The sequence below is a fragment of the Poromitra crassiceps genome (assembly GCF_964638095.1).
Source record: "Poromitra crassiceps genome assembly, chromosome: 9".
Lineage (NCBI taxonomy): Eukaryota > Metazoa > Chordata > Actinopteri > Beryciformes > Melamphaidae > Poromitra > Poromitra crassiceps.
This window is the reverse complement of record NC_139630.1, coordinates 52343935-52350044: the sequence shown is the minus strand read 5'-3', so window position 1 is coordinate 52350044 and position 6110 is coordinate 52343935.

The following is a 6110-nucleotide window of genomic DNA, read 5'->3' as shown; positions in this document are numbered from 1 at the left end:
ATCACCAAGGACGGATGGGGAGGCAAGACAGGCTGGAAGAAATCAAATAAAACATGCTTTATTATTGCTATTTGGTGTTAAGACATTTATTCATTTGTCATTTTATATAAAAAAAAATTTTTACATGAGGTGTATATTCCACACTAACACACAGGGTTATTTGAATTAATTGTTTGTTTGTTTATTTTTATAGTTCTCCTATTTTCCTTTTTTAAGTTTAGATTGCTATCCAACATAGCTACATCTTAGCTTGTCACCACTTTTTTCTTCTTTCAAGGCCGATGTTTTCACAAGTCTATTTTTTTTTATCACAGAAGCACAGCTTAAAAACGGCATCACATACAAGTGTATTACCATAAGTTCCTGAAAGGTCACTGATTGTGTGTGGGTAATGTGTACTAGATAGTGTCTGGGTGTTGTGGAACTCTTCACTTAACAAATATATATATTAGGCCTGCACGATATGAGGAAAATCTGCGATGCGATAACATTGTTCAATATATCGATGACGATACGACTTGCGATAAATAAACAAATATGAAAGTATGCATATTAGCTATAGAGTTCCTATGTCTTTCTGCTTTAATAATGCTAACATAGACCCCAAACATAGCCTATGCCCACTGAATAAAGAAATGAAATACACACTGACTCTAGCTGAAACTACACGGAGCATGTTTGGGCTTTGGCAGAGGGGCGGAGCGAACTGTTGCAAGGGAAAGATGTATGCTGGATTTACAACACAAGACAAAATGATCAGATGCTGAGTGGGAATGCATGACGCATGTAAATAAAACCACTTTTGTTATTTATTGCGTTTCAGGCAGTCTTTGCGATGTGTTTATTGCGCATGTTCATATTGCGATGACGATGAAAATACGATTAATTGTGCAGCCCTAATATATATATATATATATATATAGATGTTTAGGACGGTACAGTACAGATTCAGAAGTCACTCACCTCAATTGTTGCACCAGTTCAATTGATACCTGGGGCTTGGGTGTTGCTTGGGCTTGCAGTTCCCTTCAACTTGCGATAAGGAAGTGCGAGTCAAAGAAGCATGTGTCAAATTGACATCTGCGAGAAATAACAGATAACGTTAGGTAACTTTAATAAAGTTGTATTTACTTGGGGTTTTATTTACAGTCAATGCAACCTGGAAACGCTCGGTGGTACTGCATAGTAACGCCACTGATCTGCTTATTTGGTTGATGCCAGCTAATTTTAGCCAGCATAACGTTAACTGCCAGCTAATAGTGAACTTATGTCGCAAGCTAACTTAGCGTTAACCAGCTATGCCATGTAACCCAATACTTTGGCGTGGCTAAAACATTAAATAAATGGAGACTAATAAGCAAAGACACCTTACTATCCAGCTAACGTTAACTAGAAAGCTACCCGTTAGCAACAAAGGAAGGTGCCTTGTACACAATGAATGAAAAGTTGTTAGCTAGCTAGCTAGCAAGCTACACACTAGCTACTTAACGTTAGCTAGACTGAGGACAGGGTAGGTAACGTTACGCAATTTCGATGTGGTTTTGAACATTAATGGCAAATTTATGCATTTCAAATGTGTGCTTTTATTGCTTAGCTACCTCTTACAGCACTTGCAACCCAAAACAGCAACAAGAAGCTCCTTCAGCCATCAGCCGCAGACCGCTGCACACAGTGCACATCCCATAGCACAGGCAGCCATCAGCCAGAGTAAAAAATGCAGCCTTCCGGTCGCAGCTTTCAAAATAAAACCAATACTGACGAACATCTTTTGCGGACAAGAAAATAAAATACCACCCTTTGCTTTTTATGTAGGCTATACTTCCATGTTGCACACCATTGCAAAGTCAGCAAAGAATAAAATGCAACTCCTGGTTATCCATAACGAATCACAGAGATGTCTTTATTACATAAGCTTTTATTGGGGCAATCCAGCTGAGGAGACAGCCGATCAAGTACTTAGCAGTCGAGCAACACAGAACAAGAACAGTCTGATAACAACCCTTTATATCTGGGCATGTATGACATCTCAACTGCACTCATGACATCACTTGTGACATCATCGATGACCTCACAGTTGTTGTTTATTTATTTATTTTTATTTTACCTTTATTTATACAGGGAAAGGCCCTTGAGAGCGAACTCTCATTTACAAGAGCGCCCTGTTACAAAGAACACATACAGAAATGTACAGACAGAGATGATAAAACAGTTTAGATAAAACAAGTGCACTCTTCACGTACAGTGGTTTCGAGGAGTACTTTAAATGATTCTAGGGAGATCAGTTGCTCCAATTTTAAAGTGTATTGTAACAGTTGTATTTTAACAGTTGTAGTGACATCATCAATGACCTGACAGTTGAGTGACATCACTGACTTTGTGCTTGGACCATGGACTGTAAATATAAGGCTTGGACCCGCTTGGACCCCTAATAAATTAGGACACAAACTTCCTGTTTCAAAAGATGGCAGGCCACGCCCCCGTGTGGACGAGTAGGGTTGTTGCCCTAAAAGTTCTTGGCCGTTGTCTTCAGCAATATTCTCCACAGAGATGAAAATATAATAATTTAGGCTACATTTTAGGCAAAAAGCTAAATCTTGTGAGTTCATTTCCTGCATTGTGCACTTTTCATGTGATGAAAAATGAACGAATGGATGAATGCATGAGAGAGAGAGAGGGGGGGGGGGGCCTAAAGGGTAAAAAAAAGTTGTCGACACAAGCCAAATTCTGTGTTTGCACACTTGTCGTCATAATCATACATGTCTGCCAATATTACACTTAACAGGCTTATTTTAACACTATTTCCAGACAACAATGTGTAACTTTTTCATTGTTTATGGTCTGGTGACATGCAAGCTTTGTGGATTAGCATCATCTCCAAGGGAAAAGAGCACATCTGGTCAGTAAACGCTCCACAGGGAATTCTGGAAGGGCTACAAGAGAGGAGAAGAAGGAGTGAAGTTTGGAGGCAGATGCAGAAATGTTTGTGTTATCAATGAGACAATTCACAGCCGCTTCTGAGGCTCATGAATGAACTTAGTGAATGGACTCTGTCATGTCCTAACATTTCTGTGGTAGCATTTCACTCGCACCAGAGGCTAGGCTAACCTGAAGTAATTGAGGCCTTTTACTGTGTGTGTGTGTCTTTGTGTTGGCCAGGTCTTCCCTTGAACTCATTTGACTTACTGCACCTTGTGTAGCCTTGCACATTGTAAGTTAAACTGATAAGCATGATAAAGCATCTACAGAAGATGGATGAATAAGTTGCCAAACTAAACAGAGAGATATATGTATCTAACCATTTTTTCTATTGTTGGACTGACATCCTCTTATAATGATAGTCATTATAAGGGGAGTGCTAACCGTGTACACACGTGTGTGTGTGTGTGTGTGTGTGTGTGTGTGTGTGTGTGTGTGTGTGTGTGTGTGTGTGTGTGTGTGTGTGTGTGTGTGTGTGTGCGTGCGTGCGTGCGCGTGTGCGTGTGTGTGCGTTCATGTGTGTATATGTGTGTGTTCCATGACCGGACTCTTCTGCTCTGGCCAGCCGGCCACTGCAGCCAGGCAAACACTGTCTTCTCTTCTCACGCTTTGGCCCACGGCCAAACAAAACAGCAAAATAGCTTCTTAGTGATTCAACTCTGTTGTTGTTATTGTCCTTCCTCCCTGGTTACCAAATCGTCCTCTCTCTCTCTCTCTCTCTCTCTCTCTCTCTCTCTCTCTCTCTCTCTCTCTCTCTCTCTCTCTCTCTCTCTCTCTCTCTCTCTCTCTCTCTGCCTCTTGTTTCATCCTCTCGGGGCTTCTCCTGCTGAAATATAGCCTTGTAAATTACTACATCCCTGCTGCATTGAGAGCCTTGTTCAAATGTCCCAAGATGTTTACTATAAAGGTTTAGATTTAGAGCAGGTTAGAAAAGTTGGGCCACTAGAGAGAGAGTGTGTGTGTGTGTGTGTGTGTGTGTGTGTGTGTGTGTGTGTGTGTGTGTGTGTGTGTGTGTGTGTGTGTGTGTGTGTGTGTGTGTGTGTGTGTGTGTGTGTGTGTGTGTGCGCATGTGCGCGCGTGCGTGTGTGTCTGTGTGTGTGTGTGTGTGTGTGTGTGTGTCTGTGTGTGTGCGCGTGTGTGTGTGCGTGTGTGTGTGTGTGTGTGTGTGTGTGTGTTGTGTGTGTGAGTGTGCGTGCGTGCTGACGCAGGCTCTTAGGAAGTATGTTTACAGTTTGTTGGGTTGCACATCACTAGGACCGTCTCTTCCCAGGGGAACAATGCTCCTTTTCTCATCAGGTCAGAAGATGCAGCGTGTAAACACACAGATGTGCACTTACAGCCTAATAGATCTGTAGATATTTCCCAGAGTAAATAGACGCTCCATCACTGTGAGTAACCTCTTCTCTCTAGCGTGTATGTGTGTGTGTGTTTAAATAAATCACAAAAGGGCAATAGCTTCAATTTGACCTGTACCTACCTACCAAACACGATCAATATGATCAATCCTATAGAGAGCCAAACGTCACTTCCTGCTTCAGCACTGTACCAGAGATTTTCATCCGCCATTTATTTCCCCATAGACATTTCGTAAAATGCTTATAAAAATAGTTTTACTTGGTCAAACCAAACGGTTCAGATATATTTAGAAACAGCATTGACCACATAACATTTCACTCTGACCAAAACATAAAAAACTGCGGATTTAAAGAAAATATTTTTCTATGTTTGTTTGTTTTATTTTGGTCCGAGTGAAATGTTCCATGGTCTCTCCCGATTCCAAATATAGCTGAACCGTTTGGTTTGAACAAGTACAACTATTTTTATAAGCATTCTACGAAATGTCTATGGGGAAATAAATGGTGGATAAAAATCTCTGGTACAGTGCTGAAGCAGCCCACATGGAAAGAATCTATATGTACCCTATATGTTTTAATATAGGGCCACATATAGTTTTCCCATATATGGTGCATACATAAAATTGGCCGTTTTCCTATATTATATGTACATATATGTACCTATATGTATAGGTACATATATGTACCTATATGTACATATAATATAGGAAATCGGCCAATTTTATGTATGCACCATATATGGGAAACCTATATGTACATATATGTAGGGTTTTAAATTAAAAAACAAAGCAGCGCACACGGGATTCGAACCCTGTTCTCCAAGGTTCAAGCCCTGTGCTCTAGTGCTGAGCTATACATTTTCTTATACTAACCAGAGAGCCGGGCACATTATATACTCTCTCGCACACAACTTAGACCACAATTGTCAGCGATCGGGAAGTTATTTTATGTGATGCGTACGATCGTAACAGACTAAAATGATGTTGTGTGTGTGTGTGCATCTATAGTCTGTAGGCTGTACGGCTTCAGAGGTTAACTTCATTTAACACCAGAGACTCAGGAGGTAGGCCTACACAGAGCCTCGTATAGTCTGTTACAATAACATAGTGTGCCCAGAGCACCGTTCCGCACTTGGTGCAGACCGGTGCAGACCGCTTTGGTCTAGTCAGTCACAGCTAGTAAGTACTTGCGCATGCTCGTTCCTGCAGGAACTGAATTCATTATTTTATAGTATTGCGCTAAACTATTAACCATAGTTGTGTCCTGGAAGCTTTTTGCTGGCACCACATAGCCTATAGTCCCATATTTATGATATTTCATGTGACATAAAATGCGTTGAAATGTAGTTTTCGTGTAGATCAGATTTCAACTCTCAGTTACACAATAAAAGACAATAAAATGCCAATTCACACACTATCAATATTGTCTCTATTCCAAACTACAACAAATGTTTTAACAATATGATGAACCAAATTGTGTTTTTTTACACGTTTACGTTGTAACCGCATTTTAGCCGGTTGAAAAGAGGGTGAAATTAGGTCTTAGACGTTCAAACCCAATATCACCCAGATTTAAACTAAAAATCAACGTTGAAAAAACGTTTTGTGCTCGCTGGGTATATATGGATTATGACACAGTGTATACAAACAGATTTGTAAATGACCTATATAGGAGGCATATACCTTGTATTGTGTACATATATGGCCTATATGTGGATATAAAGAAGTGAGACCTATATGACCTGTATTATGAACATATAGGGCCTTTATGTGTATATAA